This window comes from Bos taurus, chromosome 12, assembly GCF_002263795.3.
Source record: "Bos taurus isolate L1 Dominette 01449 registration number 42190680 breed Hereford chromosome 12, ARS-UCD2.0, whole genome shotgun sequence".
NCBI lineage: Eukaryota > Metazoa > Chordata > Mammalia > Artiodactyla > Bovidae > Bos > Bos taurus.
This window is the reverse complement of record NC_037339.1, coordinates 23,953,213-23,979,216: the sequence shown is the minus strand read 5'-3', so window position 1 is coordinate 23,979,216 and position 26,004 is coordinate 23,953,213. Positions and strand designations below refer to the sequence as shown.

Below are 26,004 nucleotides of genomic sequence, written 5' to 3'. Positions count from 1 at the left end.
CTGACACTTTCCCGTCTTTATGTAATGGACTTTGAATGGGAGAAATGAAGATTACTCAGAAAACCACAGGCCTGAAGAAAAATCTCACCTCAGTGACAAAGAGGTCAAATTGCTATTGCATTATATCACTCTACTTTTTGTTCAGTTAATACTGTGTTTGTGATTCAGTAAGAAAGAGCTATTAGTTGAAACTTCATTACAATTGATTTGAGTCACATTAATAAGGTTTTACTTAGAATTTATTATTTTATACAAAATAGCTTTAAATTGGTTGTTTAAAATGATTGTTCTAAAGTCAAAGACTTGGTAATTTTGTAAGAATAATGTTATTTCTGAGCTAATAAAAATCAGATTAAAAATTCTGAAACTACATTGCAGTTGTTACATTTCTCTCTCTGTGGGTATAATTATGCGTCTATACTATGCCATATACGTATAATTTCTTTCTTTTAAACGCTTTGACTAAATTTTTTGGCAGTAAATTCAAAATATAAAAGAAGTACTTGTGTTTCTGACTATGATAGAATGGCATGTAGTGGCCTAATATTTTTTTTGATAACATTTAGAAAAGCTGGGTAAATATAGACAAACAAGCAAATAAATCTCTATCTAGAGAAGAGCTGCAGTTATCATACTAAGTGAAGTTAAGTCAGACAAAGACAAATAGCATATATCACTTATAAGTGGGATCTAAAAAAATGATACAAATGAACTTATTTACGAAACAGAAACAGACCTGTAGACTTCGAAAACAAACATGGTTACCAAAGGGGAAAGGTAGGGACAGGGATAAATTAGGAGGCTCAGATTAACATATATACACTGCTATATATAAAAAGTCAACAAGGACCTACTGTATAGCACAGGGAACTCTACTCAATACTCTAATAACTTATGGGAAAAGAATCTGAAAAAAGATGGATATTTGTTTATGTATAGCTGAATCACTTTGCTGTACACCTAAAACTAAGACAACATTGTAAACCAACTATACTTCAATATGAAATGTATGGCAAAACCAATACAACATTGTAATTAGCCTCCAGTTAAAATAAATAAATTTAAATTAAAAAAAATTTTTTTAATCAACTTAAAAAAGAGTTGCAAAGCTAACAAGTACTTGAAGAGTCAGTATCTTAGTTGGAGAGAGACGACTGAGAGATGACTTGACCTTCTACAAACCACATTTCCTCTCAACATTTGCCAAGGCAAATACAAGGGTCTCATGTCCTGGTAAGAAGGGAGACAGATGGAGGTATGTCTTACACTCAGCAGCTCTTTTCTCAAAGCATTTGTTAAAATCTTAAGCTTTGCAGGAAAATAATTAAGAAAGCTGCTGAAATTTAGGGCAGGGTATTCATCAATCTTGCAAAACTGCAGAGGTAAAATTCATTATCCTGGAACCTTAAAGGAGGAGTGGTCTTACTACATAGCCAAGGTGTTCAGACCCTGGGGTCCTATAACAGATCCTGGGCATCAACAAGGGGTTCATAGGCTTGCAAAGGTTGAAATTAACCTCTTATCTGCTCAGGTTCTGATTGATTTAAGATGTTTACTCCCATCTTATCTGCCTGCCAGAGGATAGATAAAACCATTCAAAATATCCAGATAACAGCAGAGAAAGCAAATATGCATGGAAATACATTAAAAGAATAATTAATAAAAGAATACTAGAAATATGGCACAGAGTAAAAAGAAAAAAATATGAATAATTGGAGGCATTAAAGGGGAAAAGGTAAGTGCAAAACCACCTCTGAAGGTTAATGAACAAGAATTTTCCAAAACTGATAAAAGATATCAAGTCATATTTAAAACGTGTTTCAAATACCAAGCAACAGAAATCTAAAAAGCTCAGTTCGGTACATAATCGTAAAACTAATGAAAACAAAGGACTAAAAGAAAGCATAAAAGCAACCAAAAATACAGAACATATTGCCCTCAAAGGAGCCATAATCAGACTGATGGTTGACATTTCAGCAGAAATGATAGAAGCTAAAAGTCAACTGAGGAGCATAAAGTACTGAAAGAAAAAAATTTCTAATCTAGAATACTCCAAACAATAGAAACAGCCTTAAAAGTGAGATCAAATAAAAACATTTTCAATCAAACAAAAACTGAGAAAAGTTTTGGCCCACTGACACTAAACATGCTTAAGACAACTCTTGGTTGCCTACAGATGGATGGCAGAGGGCATCTGAGGACAGCAGGTGTAGCATCCGCAATGATAATAATATAAAAGAAAACTAAAATAAAAATAAAACAGATTTATAATTGTTCTTAAAAAAATCAAATCTATCCAACTCAGTCCATTCCTCTACCAAATGCATGTGTCTCTATGTATAAAATTTTATTTTTTAAAAGATCAATATACTGTCCTTCAAGTTTATTTCCACCATTTTCTGTGATAAGAAATAAAAAAGACAACAATAGCTCATCAACAGATAAATATTTTGTATTGCTTGGTCTCATAATATATGTCAAATAATAGGCAAACTCAAAGTGCTGCTATGAATTTTAGGAAAATAAACTGAAAGTGTTTGCTGCATGCATTAAAATTAAAATGTCAAATTCTTTTCAAAATTAATGAGTAGTGATAATAAATCAGTAGTATATCTTAAGTATTTGCTATTTCACAAAAGACACTTAAAATATTCACACAAACTTTTATAGTGAATTCATATAGCATTTATCCTTATAATTATGGTTAGCATTCATTTCAGTGTAAAGCAAAAAAATGGGCAGAAATCCCAGTTTCAACCACATAATGACTTTCCCATCATAATGGAGCAGAGTACAACTGACCATTTGTCTTAAGCCCAATAGTTTAATTCTGCCCCTTCTTGTATATCAAGAAAGAATGTAACAATATGAAATCCTCTTTATTAAAATCCTTTGCTTAAGCCCTACTTGATATGAAATTTTCTTAAATATATTAGAAAGAAACTTTGATCTCTAACTTACAGAAAAGAAACTAGAGTATTTTATCTGAAGCCATAATTCATTAGAGGTTGCAATTAAATTTCACCATGAATACAGAACCTTAACACACTTTTATAAATGTCCAGGAAAATAAATGTTCATCATAGTTGCCATCTACCTATGGAAATAACCTGATCTGATAGAGGCAGCAGGGAATGTGGGTTCCTATATGGCCATTCCTCTGTCATTAACCTCCAGTCTATGCGGGAGCCGCCCTACACACAGGACCAACCGGGCAATTGCAGATGTTCATCTGTAGGTATAATGATGGATGGAGTGCAAACAGTAGATATGGAATGTTGCATTGGAGATGAACCAAAGGATACATGAAACCCTTTGAGCAGTCACTGTCTTTATTATACCTGTATATCCACTTCATTATGATTAAAATCAAAATAAGTTCTGTCAGACTATGAAACACTCCTAAAAGCTACTGAATAGCAATATATTCTATGAGTAGAGACTACCTTTAATCATATTCAATATTTGACACACAATCGTTGTATATTTTTGAAGATCTTAACTTATTAGAGAGTATCTCAGCTTTCAAATAACTTTAAGTAAACCGAAATGAACCAGGGTTATATGGTTCAAATATATCTAGGCTATTCAACAATGGATCATTTCAAAAACATGGTGTGTTGACTTCTTCTCAATCAGGTTGTCTCCTGTCTCTATTTTTATTTTGTAGACATCAACGTTAAGAAAAAAATCAGAGGCTAAAATATTGCATTATAAAACAGACTTTATGCATTTTGTGCTTACAAAAACCATTAACTGTAAAAAGAGGTGATTTTTAATATATATTTGTTCCCAATATTTCAATTATAGCAATGTAATAACTAGTAAGAAAATATTTAGGAAGATTAGAAAGTTCTGGTTTTAGTGGTTCCCTGTTCAGTACAACAAACAAAAAGCAGTTTTCGTTCTTCAGGTTAAAATTGTTGATATTTTATATATTGGGGAAAATTCTTTATCATAAGTACTATTATAATGAAATGTTTTTTCATTAAGGCTTCTTTTATTCATGAAAGGGCAAAATCATTTGCTGGTTCACTTTGTTCCAAGAACATGCTGGAGTGCTAAATGAAAATGCGCGGTTCAGTTCTCTAAGTAGCTTGCACATTACAAATCAGAATGTTAAGCTGTGAGGTTAAAATGAACCAGATAAGCAAGTAAGTCTTTTGCCTCTGCCAACATTTTCTTTTTATATAGCACATACAGGGAGACATATCTTTTTTTTAGATACAAAGCTATTTAATATCCTACGGAGCAATGATAACCCTAATATTTGAGTGTTCTTTAAAAATATTTGTTTCTCTTTAATTGTAGAGGCTCTCAGAGGCTTAGAGATAGGCACTCTGATTATTTCACATGATGATTCTCAGAAAATAAAAAATCCTGGTAAATAGTGGATAGCCCTAGGAATGAAGTTCCCAAAAAACTATTCCACAAAGAAGAATGTAGCTGACTGCAGTCCCTTTTTTGTTCCCCAAATTTAAGGTCATGAGGTTTCGAGGTCTTCAATACATCCTCAGCTGTAGACATAAGGGCTTCCTAGAAAACACGAACAGGGCGTATTGAGAACTCCTAGATGGTTCTAGAATGGGTCCATACAAGACTTTCTTGGGCCAAAGTGTTTTATGTCCCAAGGCAATGGGATAGGGGTGTGAGGATCCAAGTTAAGACACCCCTAGCTTTAAAATGGTCTTCTTCTCTTAAGTTTGCCTCATTGGTTCAAATGGGGATTGGGAACCATGTGGGTATATCACCATAAATCCATCAAGACTTTGGAAAACAATGTATCTCCTTTGAATGGTTAACTCAGTAATATCTATATATAAAAGGAAAGCACCATCGTTAACTGTGTCAATAATGTTATGTAATTTGAACATAAATTTATAGTTGGAAACTCTAAGTGCTATTTTTATAGGAAACAATAATTTGAGACAAGGAAGAGAAGATGGATTTGGATTTCTTCCGATGTGACCCAATGTCATTGTTTTTAATTTCAATTGTAGACTGTTATCTTAGTTTGACTTGTGTTATTTTCTTAATGAGTTTTCCATTTCCATGAGAAGAGATCAGGTGACAATAAAACAGCAAAATGTCTACAAGATAACAGGGGACACTTGAACATGTTACTAAGAGGCTTAGGAGAATCTTTTTTTGAAATCGTAAACAAAAAAGGTGAGATGTACCTCTTTATTCTTAGCATTTAGTGGGGATGACTGTCATGCATTAAATAAGTCCTTCATCAAACATTCCATGTGTGTATATATATGTGTGTGTGTATATGTATACAATATGTATCTGCTATTCAAAAAAAAGCATTTGGTAAGATATGAGAGTATATCTTTAAAAAAAATCTTTTGAATTAGATGACCTTCCAAGTCATTCAGTACATGTCTAACCATTCCATAGGGACACTAATACACCAGCAAATAACTTCTATTGTCTTTTATGGGTTACTCTACCTTCTTTGCTAACAATTTTAATCTCACTATCTCTGGTAATTACTCTGCAAGCATCATCTTAAGAACCTGTCCCCAGGAGCAATCTCCCACTCTTTCTCATTCTGTACTACTTATATGGCATTATATACAGCTATATGTACAGGTTTACTTACTTATATATACATATACAATACATACAGATGGAGATATATATATATAATTTATGTTTAATTAATGAATTCAAAAGCAGGTTTTAAGTGTTGGTATATGTTTAAATGCATATATATGTGTGTGTGTATATATATATATATATATATATATTGTGTGTGTGTGTGTATCACTATACAATTAAATGAATTCAAAAATTGCTTCTCAAACTACGACCACCATAGAAGAGAATCCATTTAAAGTGTAGTCTTCAGTGTGATCTTTGGTGTATGCAGCCCTATCATGAAGGAGATTTTTATATAAAATGATACCCCTGTTTCACAAACAGTTGGGATGGTTATATATAAAACACGATGGACTCTCCACCCTTCACCCAATGTACATTATGCATCACTCCTGTCCTTCCATCCATCATTTTTGGGGTGATTCATACAGGTATGTGACCAGTTCCTTGAAAGAAGAGCATATTAAAATACAGAGGTTGAGCATAGCAGCTGACAACAATCACCCATGCATTCATTCATTCCATTCACCCATTCAAAAAGCATATGTTGAACACTAAGTATCTTAATTCTGTGAAAATAAAAATTGTGATGCATTGAGCTATGAACTATGATCCCAGTATGCACAGGGTATTAGCTAACTCAATTGTGTAGCTTCTTCACCATCATTTGGAGGTAAAATATATTGAAAGTATAGTAGGGTACCTGAGACCTTCCCAGGCAGCTCAGTGGTAAAGAATCCACCTGCCAAGCAAGAGAGGCAGGTTCCATACCTGGGTTGAGAAGATCCCCTGGAGAAGGAAATGGCAACCTGCTCCAGTATTCTTGCCTGGGAAATCCCATGGACAGAGGAGCCTGGTGGGCTACAGTCCACGGGGTCACAAACAATCAGACACAAGTTGGTGACTAAACAACAACAAAGGGAAGAACACTGTTCATAAACTTTCATTTGTAACAAGGTTACCAGGCAGAATAAAAAGTTACTAACCGCCCTCCAAAAAATAAAAGCTCATGCCACCCACAACTGGACATCATAGGCTGTCAAGGCTTTGACATGAATTCTCAGCTTAATTTAACGATTGTAATCACACCAAAGAAGTCTCTGACTGCCTTGAGTTTAGTAAGTATTCCTGAGAAATATTCTTTCAACTCTAATCACACTTATGATGTAAAAGAACAGAAGCTCCCTCCTAAGAATTTGAGCACAGCACCACTTAAACTAAAACACATTAATAACTGACTATATAAATTCTGTGGAAATGAGCATTATAGAGTCACCAGTTGACTGGAAGTTATGTCCACTGAGTATCAGTGGGTTAATGTTTATAACATAGGAAGTAATACAGTAGTCACAATATCATATAAGTGCAAATTATTATTATAATGGCTTCATTAGATAAATAAATAAGCTCACAGTTTAGCAATGGAATTATAAAACTATGAAATAAGTATGCTTAATTGCAAAAGTGTAATATTTATGACAGTCTAAGTCACGTTAAAACTCACATGTTTTTGAGTATCCTCTGGGTTTCTTAAAGGAGCTTACTGCCTAGTGTAGGAGACAGACCTCTATCCATCTGTAAGGTAGACCATAACAAGGGTTTAGCTTGTATTTATACTTGAGACACCTGGAGACATGAAGGAAGCTTTCAAGGAGACAGTGATATTGAGCTAGGTTTAGTGCCTGGAGAACATTTTGACAGGAAGCAGTAAGAGAGAAGTTATTCTATAGAGAGGGAGCTGTGCCCGAAAATGCAAAGATGAAGATCTAATTCGTGCGTCACTCATCTATTTATTCAATTATCCATTTACTAACATTCAAATAATATCTACTGAATAGGTATCACTTCAGTGCTAATTTTTGTCATATATGACATATATTCAAAAAATGTATTTCCTCAACTTCAATGTCAATGGGTTTTTGGATTTAAGCACATTGGTTTTAAATGCAGGTGTATGTTTTTTTTTTAAAAAATGGCAAATGCGTTAAAATGGTCCACCAGCTGAACCATGTCTTTTGGGATGCATGAAAGAGTGCTCCCTTCATTAAATACCAAGGGACATGCAAAATAATTAAGCAATTAAAATTAAGAGAAAAACACTTCTCTAGAAATTTCATATAACACTGATAAGATGTAACGCAAACCTGTCTTAACATGACTGTGTTTTGTACAAACAAAGACGTTTTATCAACAGCCTACAGATGTTTTCAAGGTTTGAATGACAATTTTTCTTTAGAAATTATAATCTCATAACTATTTAAAAGTCTATTATCTAGAATTTTATCCTTGAAAATAAGCTTTTTTTTTCTTTCCACACACATTACATATAGATTCAAGAGTAATAAAGGAAATAGTTTTGAGAGCAATTGGCTTGAGCTGAGCATCTCATCTCCTACTCTGCTTCAAAACGGGTAGAGCCTTAGTTAACACAGTGTTGTTTCAAATTCTAGAGTTATAATGAGGTCATTTATGTCCCAATGTTACAACATTTGAAAAGCTAAATAAATAAATGGCTATAAGAATCCAATGAACTCATGGATCTTATTAAAAGATTACTAATTTTAGTTTTGAAACCATAAGAATCAAGTAAAAGGAATATTGGCTTTAAAATCAAGGAGACATGGGTTCAAATTCTGACTCTACCACAAAGAAACTCTATGATTTTTTTTTCTTTTTGGTAGTAATTTAGCCTTTTCAGATTCTTTAAAAGTTAGTAATAATACCTTAGTGTTAGGGTAGATGTGAAGATAAAAAAATTTAAGTTTCTAGCATAGTTCCTGGCATACCTTAAGTACTCATAAATATTGACTTACTCTCTTTTTCCCACTTTCCTTTTTTGGTAATAATTCTTATCCTCCTGTCTTAAGTAAATTTTACCATTGATAATATTTGTACAAGGAAATGACTTATGGTAACTTTTCAACATTTTTAGACCACAGCACACTAGAGGCAGAGTATAATGAATGTGTATCTGATTCATTACATTTCACTTGCCATTTCTCAAAAAGAATGGAGCGTGCTAGATAAAGCTATTGAGGCCTACTTTTAAATTAATGTTTTACTTAACATTTTGAATTTTATGTGTAAAACTGGGCCCATGTGTCACCTGTTGCTTCTCAAGAAGCCATTACTCAATGACACGGCCGAGTTTCAAAGGAAACGTTTTTTCAAAGCATTGACTAATCTGCACTACTATTAATGGGTTATCACCTACAGTTTAGTTACAAGAAAAGATCAACTGCTGAAACTATTATCTCTCTTTCACAACCTGTTTAAGTGAAACAACTTTCAGAAGAATCATTGAGACTTAAGAATTTCACTCCATGTACTGAATAGTTTATGGAACCACATAGTTTCAAATTGATATATTTTTGATCTATGTGTCTTTAATTTTCAGTTCCACCAATGAAGAGCTTCTTCTTCTGAAAGTATTTTTTCATCATAGGTGTTATTTTGGTAGTACCAATGTTCTCAGAGAGCAGGTCTATATTTGCAGTGATTAAATAGATATAGCCATGATATCACATTCCTGATCAAAATATTCTCAAATCTCTTAAAATATTAAGGTCTCAATACAGCTTGGAGGATTAGAACTAGGAAACATAAGGAGAGGAAAGATATTAATAGTTCCAAAACAGCTTTTCATCACAACTACACAGAAGTAAATGTCCGGTTTAAGTTGGGTTGAACTCATCAGTTGTAATGTTTATTTGGTATGAATATGTGTTGTGGGGAGTGATGAAGCATAAATTAGGTGAAAAGACAAGGTTTTTGTTTTGAGCTGTCTCTTCAACATCATTTTTAATAAGAACCAAAATGCTTCTGGTGGGTTTTCCATAGATATTAATGAGGTGAGTAACACTAGTTTCAGTTCGGCCCAGACAATACAACTTGAAAAGAAAAGATTCACATTAGAATCTGATCTCATGAAATGTTCAGCCATCATGATTTTGAAAAAAAGAAAACTTAATAGTTTATACTTCCCTTCACCTAGCTTGTTTTTAGAAATCAAACAATCACATTTTCATAAGAAAATATTCAGTCTACAGTTTTACTTTCCTGGCTGGTGTTTATCATTTCTTCTCCATCTTTATTAACAAAATCCTTTCTCTTTGAGCACTGATATTCACAATATTAACTACTGAACAAAAATGTACCTATTTTTATTTTTGTTTCCATGTATGAATTGATTAGAAAAGGTAGATCATGTAAGTTTTCAGTTGCTAAATATGTTAATGATCTGAATTGTCATAAATTATCCTGGCAATTAAACATGCAGGTGCAAAATCATGACAATATTTTCTGCAACATATTTATGAAAGTATTTTCAATTCAGAGGGGTTAATTGGCACATTCATAATGGTTATTTTTGTACTTCAATAGAAATTTATCACATTTATTATAAGCTTTACATTTAAAATATGTGTACTGAATAAGATATGCAAATTTCCTTTAACCGGAAAGAATAAAAGCAATGTCTGGTGTTTCCTACTTATATAAAATATGAATTAATAGAGGTTATCTTATATGAAGAAGGAAATGGCAACCCACTCCAGTATTTTTGCCTGGGAAATCCCATGGACAGAGGAGCCTGGTGGGCTACAGTCCACAGGGTCTGCAAAGAATTGGGCCTGACTTAGCGACTAAACAACAACAAACTTAGGTGGAAAGTTATTTGAGCTCTTATACCTTCAATAACCGAAGTGGCCATAGAATTCATATAGAACTTTAGTTTTCTAATGTTTTTTCTTTGTAATCTGAACTTGACTTTTCAGGAATAACTGCCATAGAAACATAAATAATGTAAAATTACAAAACTTTAAAGCTTATAAGTAATGGAAGTTTACTACACTTCTTGTATCTGTGAGAGTGACCATGAAGCAGGTAAACTGAAACACATTTTTCAAGAACCAAGCTTTTCAGAAAGAGAGTTAATACATTTGACAGGTTTTACTAAAGAGACATGTCATATCTCTTGCACTTAGTTCTGCTTTGATGAATGCCCATGTTCCTTTAAGTTCTCACCTCAATGGAAGAAATTCTCTAAATTTGCAATTATGAATCTTCTTGCTATGCCTTATTTAAGCTATCTAACTATATATTTATTCACCCAGTGAATATTAAGCACCTCTTATGCCTCAATTTCATTAACCTATTAGTATTTCTCTTCATATGTGACTTTCTTGGCATGAATCTATTGGCTCTTCAGTTCACAACATCAAGCTTAACAGAGTAACTGAGCTCTGATCAGAACTCTACTGAAAGCCTCTGCAGGTCAGTGGTCTCATTCAGGAAAGAGGAAAGTGCTTGCTTTCTTTCTACCTATACTAACCCTCCATTAATTCAAGATATTTGCATAAAATACTTTGATAAAGCCAAGGTAACTTCTATTGATGTGCTGATTTACATTAATTCACAGTCCTTAAAGTGCTTCTTTAGCAAGCACTTATCTAACTGAATTTTGATTCTAATATTTAAACTACTAGTTATCCCTTTATCTTACTGACTTTTTGCCTACCATACTTAAAAGGAGAGGTCTTGGTCTACTGTCTGGGTGACTAGAAGTGGGTATAGAAGTAGGTATTACCATCTAAGTTTAAATAGCCAATGATTCCAATACCCATGATTTCAATGTTTTAACATATCCACACGTTCTTACTCTCCCTAATTCAGAATTTTTCTTAAAAAAATAAAAACACAACAAACTCTAGCCAACCTTTTCACTTATAGACTTTGTAATATGTTTTGTGCAGCAATGACTGTAATAGGAAATCCAGAAATTATATGAGAACTGATTTTTTTTTTTCAATTTTACAAGTCGGTTGTAAATTTCCTTTTAATAAAAGGAGTAAACCTTGTTTCTGCTTCCTCCCACTCTTTTGGCTTGGTGCTTACTCAGAGTAAGCCAACTTGCTGCATCTTACAGTTATGGATATTAACTGAGAAGGGCCCCCCTAAGCAAGCATGTGAACAGGGATACACCAGAGTGAACACAGCACAGTGAATACAGGCAAGTCCCGGAGCGCCCTGTCTCAGTCTCTCCCAGCCCTTCATCCCTTTCCAGGATTCTCTAGTTACCTCATCACAAAAGGCAGCCGACTTCTCAGCTAGAACAACAAGTTGTGCAGCGAATCTCAGTGATTCAGCCAAGTAGCAAACAGGGTCATTGGCTTAATTGGAATCTTAGTAGCCAAGCGAACTAGGAATCCCTTAGTCTGGATCCAGCGACACGGATCGAAGTGTTTCCGTGTTTTGATAGAAAATGAAAATGACGCAGAGTTTAATTGACAGGATATTGACCACCGTCCTTTCTTTATTACCCCAGGTTAGGTACCAGAGTCTAGAGCTCCCTTATATGCGCCCAGGGGCCACCAAGATCTCCCACCTTCCCCAAATGCGTAAAAGGCTAAAAACAGCTTTCCTCCCCAGCTCCACGGCGTGGCTTCTGCTGCTTTGTTTACCATATAAGTCACACCGGGGGTTCACTCTTTGCCCTCTCCCCTGCTTTAAAGCCGGGTGCGGTAAGATGCTGAGAAACATCCCCAAACTCTCGTTCAGCCCAGGTCAACCACAGAAAGCTTCACAGATCCGGTCCCCAGCTCTAAAGAGAAACCTTGCAGAGCCCGAGCCTCTGGATCTAGTAACCCCCAGGGATGTCCGCCTCCCAAGAGGGAGCAGGCTTCCCAGGCAGCTTGAGAAACTTAACCGAGATCCCAGAAACGAGGGAAGGTGCGGCTCCGGCCAGATGGAGCTCTGAGGCGACACCCTCTTTACCTGCAAAGTTGCGATCTTCTGGCTGAAGGGGGTTGGAGTCGAGGCCGGCGGCGCGAGTGCTTTGCCCGGTGCCAGCACGCCCGGCAAATTCCGACGGGATCTCCTTAGTCTTCGCCGAGTTTCCGAGCATTCCAAGGAAAACGCACGAAGCTGGAGCCCACGCAGCTGGCACCGAACTGGGCGGAGTGAGGATGCTCTGAGAGTGATGCCGCGCGAGGCGGGGGAGGGGAGGGCCTGGGGCGAGGGGGAGGTGAGCGCCAGGGGAGGAGAACCTCGCCCACCCCCGGCCCTTAAGGACCCCTCCGGGTAAAGTTAGCGTTCCCACGGCTGTCAGCCGACGAACCAAGAGGAAGGCACCCCTCCCTGCATCTCCGGTGGCGGCCTGACTCCGGGTCAGCGCAGCCCGGGTTCAGAGGGGACCACTCGGAAAGATGCGCGTCCCACGCGCCGCTCTGCGCGGCGGTGGAGGTGGACCGGCGCGAGGGCAGGACCCGGGGAAGAGCCTCCGCCGCCCCGGGGCCAGATGTTTGGGGTCAGCCCGTTGGGCAGGCGAGCTCACACAAGCCAACGGTGATCCAGTCCAGTCGGTGGCCGGTACCCCACCCTGTGACCGTGGAGGCGAGCCAGACACACCTCCAGGCTCCCGGCGGGCTCACCCCCCAGGCTGTCCGACTTCAGTTCGCGTCAGAACCCGGCCGGTGATCACCCTGCTCCCACCCAAGTAAACAAGCCCCGCGCGGCAGGTCCCCCGACTTGAAAAAGTAGCCCTCCACCCTCCTCACCCGGTAACTCACAAAGCTTCTCCCTCTCCGGCTCCCGGGGGTCCCGGCACCCCCTCTCGCGTCCTCAAGGTGTCAGACTTCCCCTGCAAGAACAGGCGTCTGTGACTCGCTACTAGTGTCCACAATGGAGACAGTCGCAATGAATAAATGACGAGGCGGCGTTCCACCCACCCTCAGTCCAGCTCGCTCTTTCCAACGAAATCAGTAAGTTTCCAAATTTTAAACAACCCCCCGCCCCAAGTGCGCACCAGCCTAGGCGCGCGAGGTCCCGTTGCTCCAGGTGCGATGTATTGAGTGTGTGTGTGTGTGTGTGTGTGTGTGTTGGTGGTGGTAGCGGTCCCATCAGCGTACTGACGATTTCAGGATAAAAGTTATAGTTATCTTTTGGCCATCACTGTGGTGTTCACACCTGAAAATCAGATTAAAGTGTTTAGAGAAAATGTCATATATATTGGCAAAGTTGGCAATAACTTACTTGTTGGTCACTGCGGCGCGGTGATTCCCAGCTTGTCACTCCGGGAGGCTTGCTTGGTCACGACCCTGAGACTGGAGAGTCCAATCTGTAAAATAGAGAGTGGAATCCACGCGGAATCCTAGCTAGCGATTACTCGGCTTGAGACTCTTGGTTCTACTAGATTCTTTTTCATTTCCCGAAAGCCCTGGGGTGAGCCACTGGTCTCCAGTCGCATCTCAGCAGATGCTGCTCAGGCTGTGTGCTTGTGCAACAGGAGTGGCCACTCTTTCTCCCCGTCCCAGCCACGCGTGGTTACACCTTCTGGGAATCAGGGCTCTGACGACTGCGAGGAGGCGGACCATTTTCTTCCCAAGAAATATTCCCCCAAGGGAGTCAAGGGTAGGCGGCAAGCTGGACCCACGCAGCCTCCAAAGCCCAAAATTAAGAGAATTTCCTTCTTGGCTGTCTTATTTTTTACTTATTTTTTAGTTCACAAGAGAGCTTTTTTTTCTTTTTGAGTATTTACATGAGTAAAGAGGAAATTGCTAAGGATCACCCACTGGGGTGATGTGCATACTGTTGGTTTTTTTTTTTTTTTTTTTTGTAATCACTTTTCTTATTCCTAAATGTTTCTTTCTTTCTAGTTTACAGCTCTTCTCCTGGGTTTATCCTAAGCCCAGCCTTGACTTCTGTTGTAAATTTCTAAGTCGTCTCCTCCCCTAATGAATACCGAGTTGGCCAGAAGCAAAGGTGGTTCCTACAGTATCTCTCCAGAAAACAAGTGTGCAAACAACAGGGCGATTCTCTTCTTTCCTTGAATCTTTCTCATTTTACTTCTTTACCACAAAAGTACTTTAATATCTTTAAACACTTTGTAGAATGTTTTCATGTTAAACAGTGATAAAATATGCAGGAATATATGTATCTGTAGGCAAGGTAATGAACTGTAATATGTTGTAGCCACGCGTTCCGGGAGACAAACTCACTCAGAAGGACAATGCAGATAGTGGAGTGCAATTTATTACCCCGGCGGGCCCAAGGCAGAGTCTCCTCTTAGTCAAGGACCCCGACCAGCATTTGTGAAAATCTTTTATACCCCATGTGTACGTGTCTGAACCCACCAGTCCAAATTCCTTGAGACTTACATAAACCAAGGAAAATACAATCCCAATAATCCCATCATTCACGTCCTATGTGCTCATGTGCTTAAACAGTCAAACAATTAGCCAATAATCAATAAATCCGAGGTTACACCCTGATAGATACAGAAAAATGTATGGCCTGTCTGGAGGAAGGGGTGATTAGTGTATGTTTTCTCTTAGGCAATGAGTAACCTAGATACGATCTTCAAGGTTCCCCTGTCTGGAGGGGGTCTTATCCTTCTGTTGTTGTTTTCATAGGCACTAAACACAGAGTTCAGAGTCCATTGGAAAGGTGGCCGAGCATGATCAGCATGAACAGGCCTAAGATGGAGTCCAGGCCCTATGAATTCCTTCTTCATTCCCTCCTCTTGATGCTCTTAACTCATATTATGAGCATCATTCATAGGGATATATTGCACCCTGGCTCTCCGACCACCAATTTGGGAGAATGACATCAACCTTTGGGTTACAAAGTTCATAATACATTGTAAAATTCAGGGTCCACAAAGCAGAACTATCAAGACAACTACAACAGTGGTAAATATAGTTTTCCACCAATCGCCCTTCACCCAAGATAGGACTGAAGTCCAGAAAGGAATGTTTTCATTTGACATTGCTTTTACCTGGTTTTTCATGTCATCTAAATCAGTCGATACATTGCCAGATAAGTCAGGAATGTATACACAACATTCAACCTTAATTATAGCACAGGTCCCTCCTTGAGCAGCTGTGAGTATGTCCAAAGCCATTCTATTATGAATTACCGCTTTTCTCATTTGGATTTGTTCTTCATTTAAGGCTTGGATGGCTTTTGTTCTATCTAGGAGGGCCTATTTTGTGAAATTAGCCAAGGTCTCTACTTTAATCACGATATCTGTTGTCCCTATAGAGGATACGAATAAGGCAGCAATATACTCATACCATTGACACACGGATCTTGTCCACCTAGCATGTATTAAGGTAGATTTACCAGGGCTGCCGGGGTAGATTTACAACAAGTAGGTTAGGCTTTTGTCACACTGGCCTTTATATCAAATGTAACCCCATGACCCGAGTCCATTGACTGTAGGTCTCACACCAAGAGAGCAAGGAGAGGTTATGATTGGCAAGAGAGAGGAAAGTCTCTTTTTGTCATCCCAGAAAAGAGCAGAGTGGTTTAAAATCTCCTTGGCAGAGTGGTGACACCCACCAAGGAAGTCCATCCATCACTGACAGAGGCATAGCCCCACATACCCAGCAGTTGGAGGTGTTGTGGAAGTCTGCGTAGGAATGTGCCCATGAGATGAAAACATTGTCCTGAGTTGAAACAGAAGTTAAATTCAAAATCACGTTGATGAGGCCAAGCAGCAGGAGTTGATTGTGCGGCTTCATCCTGAAGGGGCTCGTCCAGGATCTTCTTTTCCTTCTTCTTAAGGATGGTCTTAGTCTCTTGAGGGTCAGCGGGGTCCCTCTGTGCAGTCCACTCAGTCTTTTTTGGGTCTGCGTGGTATGTTCTCTTCACCCTCGTATGATGGATCCAAGGGACAATACCCGCAACTTTAACTGCAGTAGGGGTAGTTAGAATAACATAAGGGCCCTTTCACCAAGGGGCTAGCAAATCATGTTTCTAATCCTTGACCCATACTTGGTCACCAAGCGTAAACTCATGAATCTGTTCCCTAAGGGGGAATGGCACCCTTTCTTGTACAAACTTAGTTACCTGATTTATTACCTTACCCAGTTCCATCTGCTGTGAAATCCTATTCCCCCTTACCTGAGGCAAATTTGTTGACACCTGTTTTATTATGGGAGGGGGCCTCCCATACACAATTTCGTATGGAGAATAGCCTTGGGAATGTGGGGTCATCCTGAGTCTGAGCAGATTCGTCGGAAGCAAGTCCACCCAGGAGCAGTCAGTCTCTTTGATCCACTTGGAGAGTCTCTTTAATGTCCAGTTGGTTCATTCCACCATCTCAGAACTCTGGGCCTATATGCAGTGTGCAGTTTCCATTTGATGTTTTAAGTTTTGCTGACTTGTTGTACTAAATCAGCTACAAAAGCTGGGTCATTGTCTGAACCAACGCTGGTAGGAAGTCCAAATCTGGGAACTATTTCCCTAAGCAGGCACCGGGCTACTTCTGATGCTCTTTCAGTCCAGGTAGGAAAAACTTCTACCTAGCCCGAGAACATACATACCATGACCAGCAGGTAACGGTAGTGTCGGTGAGGTTTCATTTCAGTGAAGTCCACTCCCAGGTGTTCAAAGGGCAGCGTGCCTTTCAGCTGAATACCCGGAGGTTTTTGTCTGAATACCCGAGAGGCAGCATTAACCTGTGAGCAGGCAGCATGGCCTAGGTGAGTCGCTTGGTGTGTTTGGCTTACCAGATTGTGTGCCAGCTCCTCTGGTACCAATAATTTGCCACTTGGCAATTCCCACCATCCCTTTTCAGTCTTGATGGCCCCTTCCGCTTTGGCTAACCTGACAGCCATTGCACTTGTTTTATCAGGCTAGTGCCATCAGTATATAGGACCCAACTAGACTCTGGAACCTTGTGTCCTTCTTTAAGACAAACCCCAGATACCTTACCTCCTCCTTGCAGATCTGGGCCTTCTTTGACACCCGGTAACCTGCTTCCATCAGCAACTGGAGCAGTGCTTTTGTCCCTTTCCAGGATTTTTCCTTGGTCTCGGTGGCCAGCAGCAGGTCATCCCCATATTGTAGGAGCCCATGCACCAACTGTTGTAGCCACACATTCCAGGAAACAAACTCACTCAGAAGGGCAATGCAGATAGTGGAGTGCAGTTTATTACACTGGCAGGCCCAAGGCAGAGTCTCCTCTTAGCCAAGGACCCCGGCCAGCATTTGTGAAAATCTTTTATACCCCATGTGTACGTGTCTGAACCCACCACTCCAAATTCCTTGCTGCTAAGTCGCTTCAGTCGTGTCCGACTCTGTGTGACCCCACAGATGGCAGCCCACCGGGCTTCGCCATCCCTGGGATTCTCCAGGCAAGAACATTGGAGTGGGTTGCCGTTTCCTTCTCCAATGCATGAAAGTGGAAAGTTAAAGTGAAGTTGCTCAGTCGTGTCCGACTCTTCACGACCCCATGGACTGCAGCCTACCAGGCTCCTCCGTCCATGGGATTTTCCAGGCAAGAGTACTGGAGTGGGGTGCCATTGCCTCCTTGAGACTTACATAAACCAAGGGAAATACAGTCCCAATAACCCCATCATTCATGTGCTATGTGCTCATGTGCTCAAACAGTCAAACAATTAGCCAATAATCAATAAACCCGAGGTTACACTCCGATAGATACAGAACAATTTATGGCCTGTCTGGAGGAAGGGGTGATTAGTGTATGTTTTCTCTTAGACTATGAGTAACCTAGATACGATCTTCAAGGTTCCCCTGTCTGGAGGGGGTCTTATCCTTCTGTTATTGTTTTCACAGGCACTAAACACAGAGTTCAGAGTCCATTGGAAAGGTGGCTGAGCATGATCAGCATGAACAGGCCTAAGATGGAGTCCAGGCCCTTTGAATTCCTTCTTCAAATAATACATACAAGTCTACTTTCTGTCTAACAAGGGAAGGGAGGACAATACATATGAAAATCTATTTTATATATAATAGATTATGAAATCTATTTTTTATGAAATAATTTATATCCCCATGGTTGTTGTTTGTTGTTGTTTAGTTACTAAGATGTGGCCCACTCTTTTGTGACCCCATGGACTGTACCCCACCAAGTTTCTTTGTCCGTGGGATTTCCCATGCAAGAATACTAGAATGGGTTGTCATTTCCTTCTCCAAGGGATCTTCTGGACCCAGGGATGGAACCTATGTCTCCTGCATTGGCAGGCAGATTCTTTACCCTAGAGCCACCTGGGAAGCCTATATCCCCATTAATCATCAGTAATTAAAATGTTTCAATACCTAAGAAGCAAAAGTGAAGCTAATATTCATGAGGTAATGTTTTATTTCAGCCTTTAATAAAAAAAACTCTACATATTTTGTTTGTATGTGTCTTTTAAAGTAAAGTGTAATCAGTCAGTCAGGCAGTTCAGTTGCTTAGTCATGTCCAACTCTTTGCGACCCCATGGACTGCAGCATGCCAGGCCTACCTGTCCCTCACCAACTCCTGGAGTTTACTCAAACTCATGTCCATTGAGCTGATGATGCCATCCAACCATCTCATCCTCTGTCATCCCCTTTTCCTCCCACCTTCAGTCTTTCCCAGCATCAGGGTCTTTTAAATGAGTCAGTTCTTCCATTAAGGTGGCCACAGTATTGGAGTTTCTGCTTCAGCATCAGTCCTTCCAATGAATATTCAGGACTGATTTCCCTTAGGATGGACTGGTTGGATTTCCTTGCAGTCCAAGGGACTCTCAAGAGTCTTCTCCAACACCACAGTTCAAAAGCATCAATTCTTCGGCGCTCAGCTTTCTTCACAGTCCAACTCTCACATCCATACATGACCACAGGAAAAACCATAGCTTTCACTAGGTGCACCTTTGTTGGCAAAGTAATGTCTCTGCTTTTTAATATGTATCTAGGTTGGTCATAACTTTTTTCCAAGGAGCATCTTTTAATTTCATGGCTGCAGTCACCATCTGCAGTGATTTTGGAGCCTAAAAAAATAAAGTCTCTCACCGTTTCCACTGTTTCCCCATCTATTTCCCATGCAGTGATGGGACCAGATGCCATGATCTTAGTTTTCTGAATGTTGAGCTTTAAGCCAACTTTTTCACTCTCCTCTTTCACTTTCATCAAGAGGCTCTTTAGTTCTTCTTTGCTTTCTGCCATAATGGTGGTGTCATCTGCATATCTGAGGTTATTGGTATTTCTCCCAGCAATCTTGATTCCAGCTTGTGCTTCATCCAGTCCAGTATTTCTCACGATGTACTCTGTATACAAGTTAAATAAGCAGGGTGACAGTATACTCTTTTCCCAATTTGGAACCAGACTGTTGTTCCATGTCCACTTCTAACTGTTGCTTCCTGACCTGCATACAGAGTTCTCAAGAGGCAGGTCAGGTGGTCTGATATTCCCATCTCTTTCAGAATTTTCGGGTTGTTGTTATCCACACAGTCAAAGGTTTTGGCATAGTCAGTGAAGCAGAAGTAGATGTTTTTCTGGAACTCTCTTGCTTTTTTGATGATCCAGTAGATTGTTGGCAGTTTGATCTCTGGTTCCGCTGCCTTTTCTAAATTCAGCTTGAACATCTGCAAGTTCGTGGTTCACGTACTGTTGAAGCCTGGCTTGGAGAATTTTGAGCATTACTTTACTAGCATGTGAGATGAGTGGAATTGTATGGTAGTTTGAGCATTCTTTGGCATTGCCTTTCTTTGGGATTGGAATGAAGACAGACCTTTTCTAGTCCTGTGGCCACTGCTGAGTTTTCCAAATTTGCTGGCATGTTGAGTGCAGCACTTGCACAGCATCATCTTTCAGGATTTGAAACAGCTCAACTGGAATTCCATCACCTCCACTAGCTTTGTTTGTAGTGATGCTTCCTAAGGCTCACTTGACTTCACATTCCAGGATGTCTGACTCTAGGTAAGTGATCATACCATCATGATTATCTGGGTCGTGAAGATCTTTTTTGTATAGTACTTCTGGAACTCCACATACTAAGATGAGTACATACCTTTGTAATACATTTAAAAATACGTGCCAAAGAAAGGGGATCTGTGATGACACATACCCATTGGTTAAAGATTAAGAACTTGACTGCCATTTTAGCCTCTGTACCAAATTATATGCCTGCTTCTGCCTGTCCCTGGCTTCCCAGGTGGCCCTAGTGGTAAAGAAGCCTCCTGCCAATGCAAGAGACTTAAGAGACATGGGTTGGGATGATCCCCTGGAGGAAGGCATGGCAACCCACTTGTATTCTTTGTAAAATTCCATGGACAGAGAGAGGAGCCTGGCTGGCTACAGTCCATAGGGTGGCAAAGTTGGACACAACTGAAGCGATTTAGCACACACGCCTGTCTCAGGATATGTTCTTTAAAACAAATGGCATCCCTGTAATGATGCTAGTGAGAGACATTTTGTCTATCTCCCTCATTTGTCAATTTTTTCATAAAAAATGTGCTCATGTATCTACAATAAATACAAAACAGAAAAGAACAGCTAGGACACCCATCTGAGTAGGCTGTGTTTCCCAGGGAAGAAGAATGTTCTATTGATCTGGAGCCTCATTTGCAACACTTTCATGTGCTTATTGATGGCTAACCTCATGCCACCTGCTAAAATGATTACAAATTACATGAAAGTTATTTGAAATCTATTTAAACAATACAGTGAACTGCATATACTACAGTTATTAGCAATTGAAGGACAATTTGCTTTTGTTTAAATTTTAACATACAAATATGACATCATTCCACAAACCTGCCTTCCACTTAAAATGCAATTCACTGAAGTCACAGAAATTTACAATAAATTGCTACAGGGTTACCTTAAATTTCTGTTTAGTATCTCAATCAGAAAAACAAGAAAGTCCTCCATTTGAAACTGTGCACTCAGTTGCTCAGTTGTGTCTGACTCTTTGCGACCCCATGGGCTGTAGCATGCCAGGCTCCTCTGTCCATGTGATTCTTCAGGTAAGAATACTGGAGCAGGTTGCCATTTCCTACTCTAGGGGCTCTTTCTGATCCAAGGATGGAACCCGTATCTCCTGCTTCTCTTGTACCTCCTGCACTGGTAGGTGGATTCTTTCCTACAGTGCCACCTGGGAAGCAGCAAAAGATAAGTGAGTAACCCTGGAAATGATAGCAGTGAAATTCTCTACAATTCTCTACAACGCCAATTTGTTCATAGCTAAACTGTATCCTTTATCTACCTTCAAAAAATGTTTTCTGTTTCCAAGTCTTCTTCAAAAATATTCATTTTAATGGATTACTATATATTTGCATAAAATACTTAAGTGGTTCTCAAGTCATGAAATTGTGGTTTGTTTTTACAGTATTATTCCTATTGTAAGATTTTGCTGAAAGCCTTTGTACACCCACTTTTCTCTGTACATCCAATTACATCCTCAGAATAGACTTTTGGAAATAGAACCATTGCATCAAAATGAAGGCATATCTTACAGTTAATGTTATGTGTTACATGTGATTTATTGAGCCCTCATCAACATGGGGTATATGTAAACTTTTTTCCCCTCTTTTTTTCTACAGTTTTTTTCTGACCTCCTGTTTTTTAAAAATGACACCTCAGTGTAATGAGTTGTATTATTAGACAATGTGACTGTCTGTGTATTATGCTTTTCTATTTGTTTTCTTTTATGGTGAGTTAGTATAACTCTTTAATACTTGGGTTTTAAGGGTTTTTGCCCATTTGACTTGGGATAGATTTTTGTTGTTGTTGTTCAGTCACTCAGTCATGTCTGACTCTTTGCAACCCCATGGACTGCAGCACACCTGTCTTCCCTGTCCTTCACTATCTCCCCGAGTTTGCTTAAATTCATGTTCATTGAATCTGCGATGCCATGTAGCCATCTCATCCTCTGTCATCCCCTTCTCCTCCTGCCCTCAATCTTTCCCAGCATTACAGTCTTCTCCGAAGAGCTGGCTCTTCACATCAGGTGGCCAAAGTTTTGGAGCTTCAGCTTCAGCATCAGTCCTTCCAGAGAATATTCAGGGTCGATTTCCTTTAGGGTTGACTGGTTTGATCTCCTTGATGTCCAAAGTTTACCATACATATAGTAGATATTTCTCATTTTTACTTACTGTTGACATTTTGGATAATGTTTTAAAAATGGAGACTGTTGAAACAAACTAGGAAATAGGGTATGGACCAACTTAGTTAGATCTTTTTGAATTTTCCAAAATGCTTGTGCGCCAGATATAAGAAGAGTTAAGCATGGCTATAGGGGCTTTCCAGGTGGTGCTACTAGTAAAGAACCCACCTGCCAATGGAGGAAACATAAGAGACTAGGATTTTATCTCTGGGTCAGGAAGATCCCCTGGAGGAGGGCATAGCAATCCACTTCAGTATTCTTGCCTGGAGAATCCCATGGACAGAGGTTCCTGACAGGCTACAGTCCATAGGGTCACAAAGAGTGGGACACAACTGAAGCAACTTAGCACACACACAAGGATTTGTTCAGTTGCTCAGTCGTGTCCAACTCTTTGAGATCCCATGGACTGCAGCATGCCAGACTTCCCTATTCTTTATCTCCCAGAGCTTGCTCAAACTCATGTCCATTGACTCGGTGATGCCATCCAACAATCTCATTCTCTGTCATCCCCTTCTCCTCCTGCCTTTAATCTTTCCCAGCATCAGCATCTTCTCTAAGGAGTCAGCTCTTCACATCAGGTGGCCAAAGTATTGGAGATTCAGCGTCAGCATCAGTCCTGCCAATGAATATTCAGGATTGATTTTCTTAAGGATTGACTGGTTTGATCTCCTTGCAGTCCAAGGGACTCTCAAGAGTCTTCTCTAACACCACAGTTCAAAAGTATCAATTCTCTGATGCTCTGCCTTCCTTACGGTCCAACTCTCACATCCATACTGGAGAAAGCATAGCTTTGACTATAGTGATCTTTGTTGGCAAAGTGATGTCTCTGCTTTTTAATATGCTGTCTAGGTTGTCATAGCTTTTCTTCCAAGGAGCAAGCGTCTTTTAATTTCATGGCTGCAGTCACCATCTGCAGTGATTCTGGAGCCCAAGAAAATAATGTCTCTCACAGTTTCCATTGTTTCCCCATCTATTTGCCATGAAGTGACTAGATGCCATGATCTTTGTTTTTTGAATGTTGAATTTTAAGCCAGATTTTTCACTCTCTTCTATCACCTTCATCAAGAGGCTCTTTATTTCTTCTTTACTTTCTGCCATAAGAGTGGTGTCATCTGGATATCTGAGGTTATTGATATTTCTCCTGACAATCTTGTGACACTCATCCACTATATTCTCAGTCTTCTGGCTCTCTGAATAAATTCTCTCATTATTCCTTGCCCCAACATATCATCTCTTGATTTATTGGCCTGTTGAGCTTCAAGCAGTATGAGCTTAGACTCAGTAACACTCTCTTCCACAAATTCCAGCTTTGTCATATTCTGGAGGTTGCAGTCTTTTCCTAGATCTAGAATGGAAGTATGTACCATCAGGGGACCTGAGAGAGAAATTTTTGGTTGCCTCAAGAAACAGAAGGAATAGCCTTGCAGAAGCCCATTTGCCTATTGTATATTAATGTCTAATAATGTATGTAATGCAGTTATGACTTACCTAGATAGCATATTGAAAAGCAGAGACATTACTTTGCCAACAAAGGTCCATCTAGTCAAGGCTATGGTTTTTCCTGTGGTCATGTATGGATGTGAGAGTTGGACTGTGAAGAAGGCTGAGTGCCGAAGAATTGTTGCTTTTGAACTGTGGTGTTGGAGAAGACTCTTGAGAGTCCCTTGGACTGCAAGGAGATCCAACCAGTCCATTCTGAAGGAGATCAGCCCTGGGTGTTCTTTGGAAGGAATGATACTAAAGCTGAAACTCCAATACTTTGGCCACCTCAGGCAAAGAGTTGACTCATTGGAAAAGACTCTGATGCTGGGAGGGATTGGGGGCAGGAGGAGAAAGGGATGACAGAGGATGAGATGGCTGGATGGCATCACTGACTCGATGGACGTGAATTTGAGTGATCTCCGCGAGTTGGTGATGGACAGGGAGGCCTGGTGTGCTGTGATTCATGGGGTCGTAAAGAGTCGGACTTGACTGAGTGACTGAACTGAACTAATGCATATTAATTTTGAAAAAGGGAGGAGATAGTGAGACTTTGCTAAATCCTGATTTCAGGAGGATAGCTTTGCACAATATCTAATGCAAAGTACTGGTGCAATATCAATTTTGTTGTACAATTCATGTTCTGTTCTCTTATTTTGAAATTTAGTGGAAGTCCTTCTACATTCTGGTGACAGAGCATCAGTTAGTCCTATATAAGATCAAGATTGTTATGAAATCTCTTCTCTGAGAGATGAATTTGGGGAAAGTTAAGAGAAGTTGTAAAAGGGATGCTAGCTAGATGTTATTTTAAGCCAGAACATTTTACCCCATCTTTAAAATCAGAGCATTCTTGAAAAAGGAGAAAAAAATTCTGTTACTGGTTAAAGACAGTTCTCTTTAGCAATTGTGTCTTGATTTATCTGTGTCTTTACTGTTTTATAAGGATTATAAGTTTCTGAGAAAATAAGTGAATGTTAAATGGAATGGATCTTATCAAATAAAAATAATACATCAGGAAATAATATTCAGGTTATGGGTTATGCATAACTCATAGCTGGAACCCAATTACTGTTGAACGACCAGCCTTTAGTTTCTAGATAACTGATTAAGTTTGCCTCAACCGATCAAATGATTTTTGAAAGTAGGTGAAATGGGCAATTAATACAGGGGAGGAGAATACATATTCTATAGCCAGATTGCCTAGATTTGAGTTCAAGCTCTGCCACTTACTGTTTGTATGACTTTGGGCATACCACCTAGCCTCTTGGCCTCAGTTTTTCAATTTCTAAAGTGGTAAATATAAAAGTACCTCTTCTGTAGAGAGGTAGAGATTTGTAGAGAAATATGTGTAAATAATGTAAAATAATGAATGTAAACTATTTACAGTACCTGCCATTGTAAGTGTGACATGTTGCTTTATTTTTTTACATTACACAGAAGTATGTTTTTTTTCTGACTTCTCAGAGAGGGCGAAGCTATTTCCTACAGTGCTAATAAAAATGTGGTGTATTCAAGAAAGTTAAGGCTTATTTTGATGGAATTCTTGCAGTGTATCAGGGCAGAACAAAGTCGCGTAGAGGTTTGCAATTTATCAGTGAATTTAAGTAGAGGAAAGAACAAATTCAAAGACCTCAAAGCTGTAAGAGGAATGCAGTGCAGGATTGTCCTTCCAATGTTGCTGGAAACACTGGCTCCTGCTGTGTAGGAAGCAGGACCAAATCAGGGGCAATTATGTCAAAGAATAAATTCTGAGCTCTTAACTCAAAAAATAGTTTTGAGGTTTCAACCCACAGATATACATTTGTCCTCAAAAGTAAGAAACTTAGGTATATTTATCTTTTATGAGTTCTTTATGATGCAGAGTTTTAAATTACTTCATGTTCTTTCCAAGTACTGGATATTGTATGGTGACTGAGCACAGGAGCTTTAGAGATGGGAATACCAGACCACCTGACCTGCCTCTTGAGAAATCTGTATGCTGGTCAGGAAGCAACAGTTAGAACTGGACATGGAACAACAGACTGTTTCCAAATAGGAAAAGG

At 39.4% G+C, this 26,004-nt stretch overlaps 1 protein-coding gene and 1 long non-coding RNA gene across 8 annotated transcripts in view; one reads left to right on the top strand and one right to left on the bottom strand.

Moving 5' to 3' along the window:
• Window positions 1–13,936, bottom strand: part of TRPC4 (transient receptor potential cation channel subfamily C member 4) — a 208,151-nt gene extending 194,215 nt beyond the window's left edge. For 2 of the 6 annotated variants that reach the window (XM_059891956.1, XM_059891958.1), the window contains exons 1-2: window positions 12,382–12,466; window positions 7,112–7,182 (exon numbers count right to left, since the gene is read on the bottom strand). The gene's annotated coding sequence lies outside the window, so the exon portion shown is untranslated. 6 annotated transcript variants of the gene reach the window in all.
• Window positions 12,552–26,004, top strand: part of LOC112449047 (uncharacterized) — a 75,993-nt gene continuing 62,540 nt past the window's right edge. For both annotated transcript variants that reach the window (XR_003037513.2, XR_009496688.1), the window contains exon 1: window positions 12,552–13,367. This is a non-coding gene — a long non-coding RNA (uncharacterized lncRNA). The remainder of the gene's footprint in view (window positions 13,368–26,004) is intronic.